Source organism: Canis aureus, chromosome 33, assembly GCF_053574225.1.
Source record: "Canis aureus isolate CA01 chromosome 33, VMU_Caureus_v.1.0, whole genome shotgun sequence".
NCBI classification, from domain to species: Eukaryota; Metazoa; Chordata; class Mammalia; order Carnivora; family Canidae; genus Canis; species Canis aureus.
Genome location: NC_135643.1, coordinates 36,626,348 through 36,642,808, shown reverse-complemented (window position 1 = coordinate 36,642,808; position 16,461 = coordinate 36,626,348). Strand labels below are relative to the sequence as shown.

The 16,461-nt window shown below is 33.2% G+C and overlaps 1 long non-coding RNA gene across 1 annotated transcript in view; it reads right to left on the bottom strand.

The window, feature by feature from the left end:
* Positions 1 to 5,853: 5,853 nt before the first annotated feature.
* Positions 5,854 to 16,461, bottom strand: part of LOC144304006 (uncharacterized) — a 251,087-nt gene continuing 240,479 nt past the window's right edge. Inside the window, exons 10-12 of the long non-coding RNA XR_013370980.1 lie at positions 7,918 to 7,966; positions 7,619 to 7,763; positions 5,854 to 6,942 (exon numbers count right to left, since the gene is read on the bottom strand). This is a non-coding gene — a long non-coding RNA (uncharacterized LOC144304006). The remainder of the gene's footprint in view (positions 6,943 to 7,618; positions 7,764 to 7,917; positions 7,967 to 16,461) is intronic.

Below are 16,461 nucleotides of genomic sequence, written 5' to 3'. Positions count from 1 at the left end.
TTTTCCAAATGCCTCAGAAGTCTGGGAATTTTTCTCATTTCAGTAAATACTTGCTGAATATCTACAGCATTAGTACCTTATTCTGGGCATTTTTTTCCTTTTTACTTAGGATTCTTTTATTTCGGATGGGAAAACAACCATAACTAGCTTTCAAATATAGGGGTACTTGAGCAATAAAATGTGGCCCAACTCCAAGAAAAAAGTGAATAGAAGCCACAAAATTCAGTCTCATGTCTGCTCTTCTCTGAATTCATGTTTTAATGCTTCTCTAAAATAAAGTTATTTATTTTCAATTTATTTTATTTTTTGTCCAATTACTCTACAAAAACCCCAAGATTTATATAATACAGCTTAAAACTCCAAATATATATGACAGTTCAATTCAGTCCAAGACTTCCCAGTGTATCCTGTCTTCACTTCAGTTCCATCATAGAGATTATTTCTGGATTTATCTTCTCAGTATTTATTTCCAGGATCCTGATCTCAACCAAAGCTAAGATTTAATATATTATTTAAAATGGTCATTATCTCCCACCCTAGGTCCCATCCTATCCTGTCATTGAGTAGGATTTGCTATTACTTAATCTACTGACAGTAAAAACTGTATCATTGTCTTGATTTTTCTTGCAAAAACCTTTAAGAAATCTTCTGCCTTTACCAAAAGGCTATCATTTTCCAAAGAGAACAAACCACCTAGATAGTTTCTGAGATAACAACCACAACGTTATACATGAACTAAATTCCAGCAATGAGCATTAGTTACAGGGGGAAAATGATGTTACACTTAAAGTTCCTAATACTCTCTGACACCAGATTTATAGATAAAGAGCTGTAAGAGTATAGTGTTATACTTAAGGTCCTTGAGAGAAATGCCTTCTGAAACAGTTTGTATCCCCAACCCTGGCATGCTGCCTGTCATCTATATCCATGTCTATATCTATATATCTATATCTATGTATATATATGTAATATACACACATACATACATATGTAAGAATTATATATATGTTATATATAATATAGACATATATGTTATATATAATAGACATATATATATTGAGAGAGGGAGAATATATATATACACACACACACACATGTAAGCTCAACAGTGTTGAAGGAATATGCTATTTTTCTAAACAAATTCTATCAAACTGGAACTTCAAAATTAGTTGTTGGAATGATTTTTAATCTTAAAAGGCTTTTGAGGAAAGAGTATTAAATTTCTCAGCAGTACAATACTTATATTTCAGTCAATTTTTAATCTTTTAATTATTTCTGAATCATAAATTTGAGTTTCTATAGTTTATATTCTGAAGTGAAGCATTTCTAAATTAAAAAACTTAGCATTCTGAAGGAGGGATTACCAAAATAACATAAAATATGTCTTCTGAATTTCTCAGTTCAGTGCTTCCTTTGTATTCAAATTTTCTTTCCAAAACTAAAAGTATGCTCTCTATAAAATTTCTTTAAGATCTTTTTACCAGATTAAAATAAGAGGTTTTCATTGTAGACCGACTAAATCTTTTAAAATGTAACATTAAGTGCTTAAAGAAGATATTAACAGCCTATTATGTAGGGTTTTTTCTCCCAAACTTTTAAATTTTTCTGGTAATTTTTTTCATTAATTATTCCTTCATCAATTATAGTTTGAAATGATGCCCTTGAGAATTCACGAGACATAGTAGACATTTATGAGAAAAATCTACCATAAACTTCTCACATCTGGGCCATCAAGTGTTGGTTAGAACGTAGACCATATGCTAATGGGAAAAGAAGAATAAAGCCTTTAAGACTCTGTCAAGAGAACACCTGCCAGCATGGTATGAGAAATGTTAATTATTAATCAACAATTCAAAGAAATCTTTCTGCTGAAGTTTTACTAAAAGAATTCAGCTTTGACATTTAAAAAGGAAGAACCTTAGGAATATTGTGAAATTCAGAAATGTCCATAGAATGAGTCCTATTTCCACTTTGAATAAGTTAAAATTTATTTTCAGCAACAATAAATGATTGTCCAAGACTCATGTCAACTAAAACTTAGTTACATTGAAAAAAATAATGAGGGCAGCCCCAGTGGCACAATGGTTTAGCGGTGCCTGCAGCCCAGGGCATGATCCTGGAGGCCAGGGATTGAGTCCTGCGTCGGGCTCCCTGCATGAAGCCTGCTTCTTTCTCTGCCTGTGTCTCTGCCATTCTCTCTCTCTCTCTCTCTCTCTCAATCTCTCTCTATCTCTCATGAATAAATAAAAATCTTTTAAAAATTAAAAATAAAATAAAATCTTAGAAAAATAATGATTAACCAAAGGAGTCATTCAAAAATTAACTCCCCAAAAATGTTATTATAAACTGTTTACTCTTACTTTGTATAAGTTGAGAAACTATAATTTTAAGAAGTATTTGATCATGTAAATCAAAATTAAATGTAAGCATCACATAAACAAATATAAAACCATCCAGCCCCAAACCTTGGACTTTGAGGCTGAGTTTTAACTCTCCAGCGATCTTTTCCTCTCACTCACCCCCGTTGATGACTCCTATTGTCATGCCAAAGATTTGATAGGTAGCAATAACCACAACACCTTTATAGTATTCATTTTTTTAAAGCCTCGTGTTCTGTTATTACCACATTTTCTTTCCAGCTCACTTATTGTAGCATTATTCATCTCAAAGTCCACAAACCTATAAGATTTTTAATTTAACATTCACCCTGCTCTTTATCTTCCTTTCCCATTTTACCTAATTTAGATTCTACAATCACTGGACTCAATATGCTTGCCAGTTTCTCCACCTTCTTGCCTTCCTAGGAAAAAACAAACAAAAACCAATTAATCTTCACTCTCCATGTTGTTTTTGTTTCAGCCATAAAATGAAGATGAATAGAGAAAAGTTGAGAACTTTGCTGTGTATTATTTTCAATTTACGAAGTTACATCTGAAATTGGCCCTAAGCATTGCCTCGCAAATTTCCCTACTCACTTGCCTACTGCCATAAAGCTATGGCACAATTTCACTACCTCTCTCAAGTCTTCAAAGCCCTTTCCCCACTTCTCATTCTAAGGAAATGGCTTTCCTCCTTATTTCACAAGAAAAGAAAAACAGGATAAAACTATCCAGTTGGATTGTAACAAAAGTCATTGACCTATCTGCATCTGTAGGTACATTCTTTGCCTTCCCTTCTGTTATACTGGATTAAATGCCTCTGTTCCATATTATCCTTTCCCAGCACTTGGATTTCAATTGCCAAAGTCCCCAGTGATCTCCACATCAAATAACCATCTTAACCAATATTTCAGCAGCAGAAACCCAGTGGATTATTTTCTTCCTTCTGGAAATAGTATCTTCTCTAAGAGGATATCACCCTATTCTACTTTTACTAATATATCACAGTTCACTCCAGTTAGATCTCCTTTTCTACATGCAATATGTGCTTTTGAGAATGGTCAGAACTCAGTTACCATTCTCCTTTATCATCTAAATTCATTCTGTAGTTTTACTTAACCAATCCCTTGGCTTTCAATACCAGTAGTATACACAGGTTTCATATCCAATTGCTTAAATCTCCAATTGGATGTATAACCAAGTATCGAGAAGATATTTAAGAATATCAAACTTGACTCAAATCTGAAAATATGAGTTGATCTTCAAAATTCCTGTTCATGTACAGAACCCAATGTGAAAACTCAGCCTTCCTGAATAAAAGAGATTATGTTAGATTTTGGAAGAAAGGACTGAGTTTGGGTTAGATTTAAATGAAGTTGAACTTTTGCTTTGAAACACAATATAGGGAAACTAATTACTGAATAAATTTTCAAATATCTGGGAAAGGACTTTGCTGATTCTGAGGCAGCAAGAAGCCTGCTTGCCTGTGTACATGATCCTTCTGGGAAAAATAATGAAATATTTAGCTTCCTAACAAGTTGCAACCATGGTCTTTAAGAGAGAGCAGAATTTAGGTTCTCTAATTTTATACTTTCAAAGTTAAGCTTTTGAAATCTACCTAACTTGGCATACTTTAAATTCATTCCCTTCTCCATTATTAATGCTACTATTCATCTTGTTATGTTTATTCTAACAACTTTAGAGATCATTCATTAAGCCTTTTTCTTATATACATACACACACACACACACACACACACACACACACACACACACGGGTGGTCCCTGATTTAAAAGGGTTCAACTGACCATTTTTTTGACTTTGTAATGGAACAAAAATATGTATTCAGTAGAAATCATATTTTGAATTTTGATCTTTTCCCTGGTTAGCAATATGTGATAGGAAACTGTCCCTCACCTCCTGTCTCCCGCCTCAAAATGTGGCCTTATTTATGTAGATGTAATCAGTTAAGATAAAGTCATACCACAGTAGGGTGGACCCCTCATGACTGGTACCTTGGTAAAAAGGGGGAAATTTAGACACATGCACATACAAGATAGAATTCCATGTGAAGAAAGAGACAAGAGAGTGTGGTGATACAGAAAAGATGGATACCGAACTCCAGGTGCTAGAAGAGAAACCTAGAACAGATTTCCCTCACAGCTCTGAGAAGAAACCAACCCTTGAACATGGACTTCTATTTTGAGAACTGTGACAATCAATACATTTCTGTTGTTTAGGCCACTCAGTGTGTGATGCTTTGTTACAGCTTCCCTAGCAAAGACAGCAGAATTCAGCAAAAATAGATTGCTAAGTACATTAGGTATTTGAGGGCAGGGGGTGGTTGGGAAACAGGAATAGGAAAGTTCTCAGTATAAATTGTCAATGGCAATGGGGTCTGTCCATCTTCCCAAAAGTCTCTTGCCTCAATGAGGATATGAAACTGCATAGGAAGGGTCTGGATATTAGGTATTTTTCTTTGTAGACCCTATACTTTAAAATTACATCACTTTTTTTGTCTAATATTAAATGTGGTAGTAGAGACATACTTGTCCTATTTTTGATCTTGAAGAGAGTGTTTCTAAGATTTTGCAATTGTACACTACTTTTGTTTAAATCCAGATAATATTCATTAAAAGTCCACAAAGTGTTAGGTAAACATGAGGAATGCACTGTCAGCCTGCATATATACAGAATTAGTTAAAAATGGGCCCTTAACTATAAGTTGGGCAATTTCTAACAAAAGAATGATGATACAGAGATCTAAAGTCAAGAGAACAGGGGCCAAAACCAAGAGCCTTGGATAAAACTGAATTAAATGTCCAGTACCAGAGGTCAGAATACATCACTCCTAAAGGAACATTCTTTGTTCCCAGAGTTGAGGACACTGGCAATATCAACATAGCAGCATTGTTGTCTGAGTCTTTAAAATAAGACTCAGATGTAATATTCATGTTATCAGTTAATCATTATATATTGGGTGGGTAGAAAGTAGGCAGTTAACTTAGTCTTAATTGACAAAGTCTCCAGATCAAGAGGAAGAATTCCTAGGAGTCTTATCCATATCCATATTTGATTTAGATAATGAAATCCTGATACTATGATTAAATGATACTTTGGGAGTCTTGGAGAAAGTAGATATACTTTGCATGTGTGGCATATGTAAATTATGATAGGCAAAAAACTGTGGCAGATTTTCTCCATAGTCTGCCACCAGCAACTTTGTGGATCATATTGTCTTATTGATTCAATAGAAGACATTATAAAGCACACTAGCTGCTAAACTTTTTAGAGTTACATAATTCAGTAAAGTATGCATATGTCATATTTCATATGTTTTCATGGGTAAAGCCATTTTCTCTTGCTTTATTCAAAGAGTATTCCAATTAGAACCAAAAAATATTATGTCACTTTAACCACCATAGACAAAAGCTTTATTTTTTTTTAATTTTTATTTATTTATGATAGTCACACACACACACACACACACACACACACACAGAGGCAGAGACATAGGCAGAGGGAGAAGCAGGCTCCATGCACCAGGAGCCCGACGTGGGATTCGATCCCAGGTCTCCAGGATCGCGCCCTGAGCCAAAAGCAGGCGCCAAACCGCTGTGCCACCCAGGGATCCCCTAGACAAAAACTTTAAAAACTATTGTATGATCTTGGTTTTATCTTCAAATTCATAGCATCCTTTTTTCTTCTTCATTGTATGCTTTTGTTTTATCAACTAACATTCCACTCCTGTCTGAGAAAGTTACTAATATGAGAACTATCAGATCAGCCCAATTTACTTTTTTTATAACAGTTTTAGACTTCCAGAATTTGAAAGAGTTCACATGTACCCTAAATGCAGTTTCCCCATTATTAACATCTTATACGTTTATTAATAATAAGCAGTGTTGATTACTGTTTTCAACTAGAATCCATTTTTCACTCAAATTTCTGCTCCAAGATACCACATTACATTAAGTTCTCATGTCTCTGTAGGCTCCTCTTGAGTATAACAGATTCTCAGATTTTCCTTGTTCCTGTTGACCTTGATCATTATGAGTCCTGGCTAGGCATATTATAGGATGCCACTCTGTTAAGACTGGTATGATTTTTTCTCATAATTAGGTGGTATGAACTTTGAGTAAGAAGATCATGAGGATAAAGCACCTTTTAATCATTTAATATCACGGGAAAATATTCAAACATGATTTATTAAAGTTCATGTTGACCTAGATTCCCTGGTGGGATTGCTTGTCAGCCTTCTTTCCTGTAGAGTTACTCTTCTTTCCCTTTTTTTCATATAGCATTCTTTGGGAGAAAATCACTAAGTGTAGCTAATACTTAGGTAGTGAGTGGGAGTTTTGCTTCTACTTCTTGAGGGTAGATGATTGCATTATTTGGAATTCTTCAGCATAGAGGAATTCTCTTTTTTCTACTTACTTAATCACTTATATCAGCGAAGAGTGATAAGTCCTTCAGGAAGAAATTAGAAGTTATTAGTTCCATGAAATTCCATGGAAATGAAAGGCTCTTGGGATCACTCTGGATTTCATTTGTCTAATGAAATCTGTGCAAAGGAAAAGGTTAGGGGGAAAAGTATAAGGAAAACAGTTTAAGCAACATAATCCAAACACAACAGATTAAATTCCAAAGCTTAATTACACCTTTTTTTTTTTTAAAGTTTTATTTGAGAGTGAGCCTGAGCCAGAGGAGAGGCAGAGGCAGAGGGAGAGAAAGAATCCTGACGCAGACTCCCCACTGAGTGCAGAGCCAGACACTGGGCTCAATCCCAGAACCCTGAAATCATAACCTGAACTGAAATCAAGAGTCCCACAATTAACTGACTGAGACACCCAGGATCCCCTTAATCACACTTTATCTCACACATTTCAGCTTATTTCAAGTCTCTAAAAATTATTTGTAAGTAAGTACATAGAGAATTTCTTTCCCAAAATATTGATATACAAAAATATTAAACATTAGAATGAAATTCTTCTATCTGATTGCTTTTCAAAATTATCCTTTACACTTCATACCTTCAAGAGATATTTTTTTGCTTGCCTTATGTAAACCTAACAAACATTAAATTTGACATATAACACATCATACTGATTAAAAAGGTTTTGTTTTTTAGGAAATTTAACCATGTGATTAACATGATCCTATCTTACAGAAAACTGAGAACTATAAAAATACTATTACTAGCAAAGACCTTCAAAAACTTTATATAAGTATAGGGGTACCTGGGTGGCACAGTCAGTTAAGTGTCCAGCTCTTTGTTTGGGTTCTGGTAACCATCTCAGGGTATAAGATCCAGTAGTGAGTCAGGCTCTGTGTTGGACTCTTGATTTTGGCTCAGGTTATGATCTCAGGGTCCTAGGATCAAGCCTGTGTCAGTGTTAAATAAATATATAACATTTATATAATACAATATACTGTACCATGATGTATTATAAGTAAATAAACATAGGTAATATTGCTTTTTCTTTGCCATAGAACCTATTGCTTAGATAAACATTGAAGCTGATACATCTATTCTTACCATTTGATTTTGTTCCAAAGATTAATTATCCCATGTTAATTGTTGAGACCTGTGGGGGGAAAAAAAAAACAAAACACTGAATAAGATTTTACATCACATCCAAAATGAGGAATGCATTTACAGAGGAAAACCTTGAATGCGTTTTTAAAGTTGGCATTATATACTACTATTTTTTTTTTCCTTTGGGGACATTATTAGTCATGCTGTTTTCTCTAGTAAGCATATATTGACATTGACTATTCTGATTTAGGCACATGCTCTGTAAATGCAGAGGGTGCTTTAGGATGTGTACTAGTCAAGCAGCTCAGAAATCACTCTCTCAGAAATGAATGAGCATCAATACAGGTATCCTAGTGACCAGCCTAACATTACCATAGTAGTAATTTGCCAAGGAGACACTCCAGCACTCTTTTTTTCTGTGACTAGAAAAAATAGGTACTTTTCCTAACAGGATTCATTCTTCCTGCAATAACTGACATTTAAAAAAAATCTGTAAATATCTCCACAAAGTCAGTTATTATGATTATAAACATATTGGTTCATATGTGTAAGTGTAATATAACACACATATACATCTGTTCACTAATGTGCTATTTTTAACTGTATTCTCATTGTCCAGGTATATGGAAGAATCAGATAAGCAATCTCCTTAAAGGATATTTTCATTTTATAAGAGATAATAGAGCTGTGACAAGAAAATGTGTCTACCCTATGCAGCAATTAGAAAACTTGTATTTGTAACCACAATAGTAAAGGAATTTCTGATAGTGGAGTGACTGAGTAGAAATTGGAGAGAAAACCACTGAAACATACTGTTACAGAAAAAAAAAAAAAAAGATCGATAATGTGGGAAAGAAGAATGATGGAAAATTTGAGGAAAGCCCTTTGAGCTTATTAAATATAGAAGATGACATGCTTTACCATGTAGTATATGTTGAGAAAGCAACGGGATAGAGTGTTCTCATCTTTGCAGTTTATTCAGATTGTTTTTCTTTTTTGTAAATTAATGACAACACTTTTTCAAATAATTTTTTCAGTTATTCTTTAGAGTTGCATTTAGGATTTTTAGTTTTAGGTTTGTATGTGTGTCCTTTATCAAGTTCTGTTATTGAAGGTGCGTTTCCAGCTAATATTTAATGTAATGACTTTGCTTATATGGTTGATTTTTATATTGAAACATTTGTGTATCCATTAGAAGTGATACACTTTCTTTCCTGCTTTTCATGATCTTGGTTATGTAGTACATGCCGTATTTGTGAGGCCCTCATTGCGTGTTATTTTCAAAGTGTTTTATTTTATTTTTATTTTTTTAATTTTTTTTTAATTTTTTTTAATTTATTTATGACAGTCACACAGAGAGAGAGAGAGAGAGAGAGAGAGAGAGAGAGAGAGGCAGAGACACAGGCAGAGGGAGAAGCAGGCTCCATGCACCGGGAGCCCTACGTGGGATTCGATCCCGGGTCTCCAGGACCGCGCCCTGGGCCAAAGGCAGGCGCCAAACCGCTGCGCCACCCAGGGATCCCTCAAAGTGTTTTAAATTGTTATTTCATCATCCATGGCATCTGCTAGGGTAGGGATTACCATATTCTCCATTTACAAATGAAAATGAGACCCAAGGGATAAACTGCCAAGTATCACCTATTTAGAGGTAGAGACAAGGTTTTACCTCAGATCGCTGCCAGAATTCAAAGCCTTTGAAGTATTACACCACACATAAGCCAAATTCAGTCTGAAAAAAGGCTTTTGTTCACACTATATAACTGTATATAGATTTCCATAATTATAGTATAGCACAAGTGACAAATAATGAAAACCTCTATTCCTAATACATCAAATACTATTAGTCTATATATGATATCTACGCATTTCCTGACTATTTTAATTTTTCAAATTTCTTCTTTTTATAGATTTTATTTATTTATTCATGAGAGACACACAGAGAGAGGCAGAGACACAGGCAGAGGGAGAAGCAGGCTCCATGCAGGGAGCCCGACGTGGGACTTGAGCCGGGGTCTCCAGGATGACGCCCTGGGCTGAAGGAGGCGCTAAATTGCTGAGCCACCTGGGCTGCCCTAATTTTTCAATTTTCTTCCAGGTATTCTATCATTCGTTTGTAGTAAAACTCAACTCAAGAACAGTAATATATTAAGGACATTGGGTAAAATACTTTTAAAAATATTTTTCAGGGGCCAAAAAAGGGAAAAGTATCATTTCCCCTCTCACATTTGTTTGGGGGAGTTTATACACTGAGTTTATTTTACAAATGCTTATTAATATGGACCACAATTTTTACTAATTATAATAAATTCATATTTTACAATAAATTTTGCTAAATACATTTTAAGATATATGCTTTATTAACTGATTTAGGTTATCTTCAATGCCTCACCATTTCATTAGAATTCTTTTTCTTAAGTGCTATAAAAATTTCATTTTTTATTTATGTGTTTGGTGGAGTCTTTTGGGTTTTCTTCTATATTATCATATCATCTGCAAATAGTTAAAGTTTTACATTTTCCATTCTAATTTGGAAGGTTTTGTTTCTTTTTGTTGTCTGATTCCTGTGGCTAGGACTTCTAGTACCATGTTGAATAAAAGTGGTGAGTATGGACATCTTTGTCCTGTTCCTTTTTCTTATGGGAAAAACTGAGAGTTTTTATTATGATGTTCGCTGTACATTTTTCATGTATTGTTTTCATTACATGGATTTATGTTCCCTCTAATCCTACTTTATTGAGGGTTATTATCATGAATGGATTTTCTACTTTGACAGATGTTTTTTCTTTGCCTATTGAAATGATCATATGATTCTTACCCTTTCTCTTATCGATGTGATGTTACTTGAATTTGCAAATATTGACTCACTCTTAGAACCTAGGAATCACTTGATTGTGGTAAATGATTTTTAAATGTATTGTTAGATTAGGTTTGCTGGTATTGAGAATTTTTGCATGTATGTTCATGAGTGATATGGGCCTGTAGTTCTCTCTCTCTCTCTCTCTCTCTGTCTTTTAGTGGTATCTTTATCTGGTTTTGGTATTAGGTAACACTGGCTTCATAGGATGAATTTGAAATTTTTCCTTCCTTTTCTATTTTTTGGAGTAGTTTGAGATGAATAAGTATTAACTATTCTTTAAATGTCTCATAGAGTTCACCTGTGAAGCCCTCTAGTCTTGGACTTTTGTTGGTTGAGAATTCTTTTTCTCTCTTTTCCATTTTCTTCTCTTTCTTCTAATTTCCTTTTATTTCCTTTTTTTCTTTTTCTTTTTTTTCCCCTTTCTTTCATTACCGATACAATCTTGCTGGTAATTGGTCTATTCAAATTTTCTTCCTGCTTCAGTTTTGGTAGGTTATACTTTTTTAGGAATTTATCCATTTCTTTTGTCCAATGTGTTGACCTGAGTTCTTTATAAAATTGTGTTGCAATTGTTTGTATTGTTCTGGTGGTGATTTCTCTCCTCTTTCATTTGTGATTTGGAAATTTGACTCCTTTCTCTTCTGTTTTTGAATTGGCTTAGGGGGGTTATCAATGTTGTTGACCCCTTCCACCCCTACCCAAAGAACCAGCTCCTGGTTTCTTTGATCTATTCTATTGGTTTGTTTTGTTTCTACATCATTTATTTCTGTTCTAATCTATATTATTTCTTTGCTTTTGCTCGTTTGGGGTTTTGTCTATTCTTTTTCTAGGTCCTTTAGGTTGTAAGGTTAGCTTATTTGCTAGTTTCTTCTTGAGGTAGACTTGTGGGTTTTTCATGTATTGTTTCATGTATTGCTATAAATTTCCCTCTTAGAACCACCTTTGCTTTATCTCAAAGGTTTTGGACTATTGTATTTACATTTTCACTTATTTCCATGTATTTTTAAATTTATTCTTTAATTTCTTGGTTGACCCATTCATTGTTTAGAAGCATCTTATTTAACCTCAATACATTGGTGGTCTTTCCAGATTTTTTCTTGTAGTAGATTTTTATTTTTATACTGTTGTGATCAGAAAAAATATTTTGTATGACTTTGATCTTTTTGTATTTGTTGAGGATTCTTTTGTAGCTTAATATGTGATCTGTTCCAGAAAATGTTCCATGTGCACTTGAAAATCTATGTTCTGAAAACAATCTGTATTCTGCTGTTTTAAGATGGAATGTTCTAAAAAAAAAAATAAGATGGAATGTTCTGAATATATCTGTTAAATCCATCTGTTCAAATGTGTCATTCAAAGCCATTGTTTCCTTGTGGACTTCCTTTTGGGATAATCTGTCCATTGATGTAAATGGGGTGTTAAAGTCCCCTACTTCTATTGTATTACTATCAATTAGTTCATTTGTTTTTTATCAACTTTTTCATGTTTTAGAGTCCTTCCAAGTTGGGTGCATAAATATTTACTATTGTTATATTTTCTTGTTGGATTGTTTCCTTTATTTTATAGTGCCCTTCTTTGTCTCTTGTTATAGTCTTTGTTTTAAAGTCTCTTTTTCTGATTATAAATAGTATTGCTACCCTGGCTTTCTTTAGATACCCATTTGTATGATAAATGCTTTTCCTTCCCCTCACTTTCAACTTGCAGGTGTCTTTAGGTGTGAATAGGTCTTGTATGAAGTTTATAGATGTTTTTGTTTTTGTTTTTGTTTTTAATCCACTGTCACCTCTTTTGATTGGAGCATTTAGTCCATTTACACTCAAGGTAATTATTGGTAGGTATGTATTTATTGCCATTTTGTTACTTGTGATTGTTTTTCTCTGGTGCGTTTCTTGCTCTCTTTCATGGTTTCTTGGGTTTCTTTAGTGCTACACTTGGATATTTTTCTCTTCATTCTTTACATGTCTTAGTGGGTTTTTGTTTGCTTGGTTTGATTGATTTGTGATTACCATTAAGTTTATATGTAACATCATGTGCATATAGCAGTCTATATTAAATTGATGGTTAATTAAATTTGAATCCATTCTTTACTCCTCACTCCCCACCACACACACACATCTTAGTTATGGTGTCATATTTTATATTCTGTTTTGGGAATGACTTGACTGAGATTTTTATTTTCAAAAATACATTTACTGCTTTTGTGTTTCCTATTTTTCATACTCTCACTTCTGTTCTTTCCATTCAAGGAGTCATTTTTAATATTTCTGGTAGAGCCAGAAATGGTCATGAACTCCTTCAATTTTTGTTTGAGAAACTCTATATCCTTCCATTTGGGGGTTTTTATTTATAATGCTATTATATTACTTATAATGCTATTAATGTTTTTATTATAATGCTATTATTTTATTATATAATGCTATTATATTAATGCTATTAATATAATGCTATTATTTATAATTATTATTATATTTTATTTATAATGCACATATTGAGATTGTGGCGTGTGTATGTGTGTGTGGCATGTGTGTGGTTTAGAGGAAATAGACAATATGAACAAATTTTGTTAGTTAGATATCTATGAAGGTAAGGGCTGAGTCGCTATATTTGTTTTAATAGATAGTATCAATATTCGCACCAGCTATGAATTAAAGTCCTATTGTTCCACATCCTTGCTAACACTTGGTATTATATAGCTCTTTATTGTAAACATTCTGGTAGTAAGCACCAACATTTTTTTAAATTAAGTCTTTATTTTGTTTTTTTTTTTATTTTTTAAGATTTTATTTATTTACTCATGAGAGACACAGAGAGGCAGAGACACAGGCAGAGGGAGAAGCAGGCTCCATGCAGGGAGCCTAATGTGGGACTGGATCCGGGTCCCCAGGATCACACCCCAGGCCGAAGGCAGCGCTAAACTGCTAAGCCACCCAGGCTGCCCCAAGTACCAACATTTGATGGTGATTTTTTAACCTACATTTCTCTGAGGACTAATAAGTTTAGTGTATTATGTATATTATGTATCATAGTCATTTAAATACCTTCATTGTGAAAGTATTTCTAAACTTTGGAAAATTTGTTACTTCTGCTGTTAGTTATTGACTTATGATCAGATATATGAAACGACCCATGTACATATCTACGATGGGTTGATAACTAATGGCATGTATCATAATATGTACACATTAACATATATTCTGCTATGGCTTGCTTACATATTTTATTTGTTTTTTGGAAAACAGTTTTTTTAAAATATTTATTTATTTAGAGAGAGAGAGAGAGAGAGGCAGAGACATAGGCAGAGGGAGAAGCAGGCTCCATGCAGGGAGCCTGACGTGGGACTCGATCCTGGGTCTCCAGGATCACGCCTTGGACTGAAGGCAGGCGCTAAACTGCTGAGCCACTGGAGCTGCCCATGGAAAACAGTTTCTTAATGCAATTTAATATATCATAGTTTTGCATTTGTTTGGACTTTTTTGTGTGCCCTTAAAGAGATATCCTCCTTCACTAAGAGCTATTTCTGCCATTTCTCCTAATTTCTATTGAAATTTGCATTATTTTACCTTTTACTTTAGTTCAACAACAATCCATCTAGAATTTATTGTGTGTATATATATATGTGTGTGTGTGTGTGTGTGTGTGTGTATGTATGTGTATATTTGTGTGGTGATTATTGATATACGGTAAAGACTATTTTTTTATGGAGATATTAAGTTGACTTACTGTCTTTTCAAAAAAATATTGTTTATCCAGTGTACTATGGAATCACAAAAATCAGCACATATGAATGTATTTCTGAGTATCTTTCTGAATATCTTACTTGTAAACCATTGGGGTGGTATTCCCTGCTCCATTAACAATTGGATTGTTAGGATAACATGATACTTTTTTTTTTTTCTGGTATAAGTGTGCTTTGGTTATTCTTAGTGTTACATATTTTCATATAAATTATAGAATTTCCACAAATCTCCATTTTTAAAAATTCAAGTTGCATTATATCAACAGATAACTTGAAAATGACTGACATGTCTGTGTTAATACTCCAATCCATGATGACATATTCATTCAAACAGTCTTATTTAACTCTCTCATTAGTTTTGTAGTTTTAAGTGCAGAAATCTTAAAATATTTTGCCAAATTTGTTCTCAAATATTTGAGTTATGAAGCATTAATTTCATTTCCTAGTTGTATGTTTTTGGTAAGTAGGAATACAACATATTTTTTTATATTGACCTTGCACAAAACACCTTGTAAAATTTACTTATTCTAATTATTTATTTTGGATTCTTTTGGATTTTCAGTGGAAACAACTATGTCTTCTGTTAATGACTTTTACACATTTAAATTCTTAAAAATGTCTTTGTCTGTTTAACCTTGTTTCTAAGGCTAGGACATCTAGAGCAGATTGAATAGAACTGAAAATAATGGTCATAATTGTATTTTTTTATGAAAGGGGAGGAGTTTTTTATAATACCCCATTAATTATCATTAATTGTAGTAGTAGCTGTAGGTCTTCTTGAAGATATTTTCAGCCAATAGAGGATTATCTTTTTTCGCTAAGTGTACTTTTTTTTATTCCATAAATGAATGATGGAACTTAATCAAATGCTTTTTCTACATTCCCTAAGAAAATGGTTTCTTTCATTTTTTTCAGTTAATTTTATGAATTACGCAGATTTTTAAATACTAAACCTACCGTTCTCCCATTTCTTTTTTGGTTTTATTTTTGTATTTACTCAACTGTTAATTTAGTTAAAAATTAACTATTAATTAATTTTTAAATCTCCTGTATTACTTTTTTAGAATATCCAATCATTTTTATTTTATATTTTTCCTTTTAAAAAAGTGTTAAAGTGCTTGTATTTATTTACTAGTGCTCTTTCGTATGGTTAGCCTAGAAATATCTCTATACATTATTGCCATTAAAATAGTCTAAAACCAATTACTTATATACTTATCCAATAACCCCCCAAAAAAACCCAACAATAAATCCATTTGCCCCATTTAGCCTTTGAAGGTATTGATATTGTTTAATTCTCCTCTAGATATTACTAGTTTCTTTTTTTGTTGTTTATAATCAGTATTCATTTATATTTAGTAATATTTTCCATTGCTTTTTCTCCTTGTATTCTCTTGCTTGTATCTGAAATCATTTATCTTCTCTTAAAAATTTTGTTTGATATTTTATATAATGCAGTTTTGTTGGCAGCAAATTATTTCAGCTAGAACGTTCCTGAAAACATCACTACTTCTGCCTTTTTATTGTATTGTAATGCATTGCAATGGAATTTTTGTTTTGTTTTGGGCTAAATTATTGTACATCAACAGTAACTGGAACTCACTTTGGTGTTCTTTCATTTATTCCTTCAACAATGGTCTTCTTCTAGATCAGGAATCAACAAACTATGGCCAGCTGTTAAATGTAGCCTGCCATTCGTTTGTTGTTTTTCTTTAAATAGACTTAAAGAGAAGTTTTAGTTTTACAGCAAAACTGAGTAGAAGTAGGAACATTTCCTTTCCCTATACACAGAAAAGTACATCTATTATAATCAATAACTCTGACGAATACATCATTATCAGCCAACCAGGCTTACAATAGGATTCACTCTTGGTGGTGTGCATTCTATGGTTTTGACATATGTATAATGACGTGTTATCTACTACTATTGTGTCATACAGAGTATTTTCAC